General features: G+C 36.0%; 1 pseudogene across 1 annotated transcript; it reads left to right on the top strand.

The window, feature by feature from the left end:
• Positions 1-322: 322 nt before the first annotated feature.
• LOC143601244 (GEM-like protein 7 pseudogene) lies at positions 323-1107 on the top strand (annotated as a pseudogene). The gene is made up of 3 exons (XR_013147621.1): positions 323-482; positions 569-843; positions 934-1107. The product of XR_013147621.1 is annotated as a GEM-like protein 7 pseudogene (transcript).
• Positions 1108-1554: the final 447 nt, after the last annotated feature.

Genomic DNA, 1554 nt, shown 5'->3' with positions numbered 1-1554 from the left:
AAGAAGAACAAGAGGATCCCATCTAAACAATTCATAACAATGAACTAGGATTTTAGAATTAAAACCTAAATTATTTTGACAACTTTACATGTCAGTCTGATTAAACAAAATAAGGTACCGGTAGTATAAATTGAGCTCACAAGTCAAAAGGGGTGAGTATATAATGCATTCAACCACCAACAAGCATGACACATAGATGACTCATCCAACTGCAAGTTGGTAGTTTATGACAACTTTATCACCTTATAAATATCATGATTCAGATGACATTAGCCAACAAGTTCAACATTAAGCACAGCCAGATACAACGACCGAAGATCAAATGGATAACAGACTCTCGAGCAGGGTGATGGCTGCCCCTATTGTATCAAGGGGACTACTTTTGTCTAAATCTTGTCAAACTCTTTACACTCTTCCATCTTCTTCCAAAATCAATAGCATAGAAACAAAAGATAGTCTAGCAATCTCCAATCAAAGTCATGGTAAGTGTTTTCACTTGAATACATTAATGATTAAACTGTTCTGTATCATCTTTCAATTCAACATTTTGTTTATTTTTGAACTATAGGGAGATTAGGACCCAAACTACTAGAAGTTGTGAGGCAGAAGTTGAGATATGGTGCCAAAATTCTACCACTTGGCCGTCCAAGAAGAATCTTGGGTAAAAATTTCAGTAACCGGGACGCTGAGAATTTGTTGCATGCGACCCGATGTTCCATATACACTACAGCTGGTGCAATCGCAGGCGTCCTCTTCATCACTGCAGAAAGAGTTGGATTCTGTAGTGATAAGTCTTTCAAAACATATTCTGCAGCGGGAGAGGTGTTAAAGTTCCAATATAAGGTAAATTAATGTGCTTTAATGCATATTTGCTAATATCTTTTTCTTTTCTCTAAAATAGTGTCTTGAATGCATAACTGTTAAAATGTGTAGTTGTCGATTCCATTAGAAAAGATTAAAGGTGTAGGAGAGAGCGTGAGCACGAAGAGGCCATCGAACAAGTATGCCGAGCTTGTGACAGTGGACGATTTCAGCTTCTGGTTTTTGGGGTTTCCTAATTATAAGAAAACTTTAAGATTTCTCCATCAGAGAATCAGTCATATGTAAATTAATGTAGATCATTAGTACTAGTCAAATCCATGTAAATTTTAATCTATACAAGAATATGTTATGGTGGGAAGAAACCATTATGACTTGCGAATTCAAGCTCCAACAGACAAGAGGTGTATACCATTGAAGTCTGGTTTTAACATCAACATGACATACACATCATGCGCCATCCCATTGTTGTTGTACTGAAGCAAATCTTTTTCTGTATTTGATCTTTTCATCTGTTTTTTCCACCTCCTGTGTTGGGAATTTCGGTTCATCCACGTTACTTGGCGTGCAACGCGAAGTAGCATGATTTAAGGAGTGAATAATTATAAACAATTAAATGTGCTCAGATTTAATTGTTAGTATAATTATCATGCCCTATTATTTAGCAATCCTAGTTATAGTCTAAACGTGATAGGTTAGATTATAAATACTCGTGTTTTGGGGTTTAGAGATTGT

This window comes from Bidens hawaiensis, unplaced genomic scaffold, assembly GCF_021521415.1.
Source record: "Bidens hawaiensis isolate Kalapana, Puna unplaced genomic scaffold, B.hawaiensis_p1.1 tig00055953_1, whole genome shotgun sequence".
In the NCBI taxonomy this organism is placed as follows: domain Eukaryota; kingdom Viridiplantae; phylum Streptophyta; class Magnoliopsida; order Asterales; family Asteraceae; genus Bidens; species Bidens hawaiensis.
The sequence above is the reverse complement of the archived record's forward strand: the minus strand, read 5'-3'. Positions and strand labels throughout refer to the sequence as shown.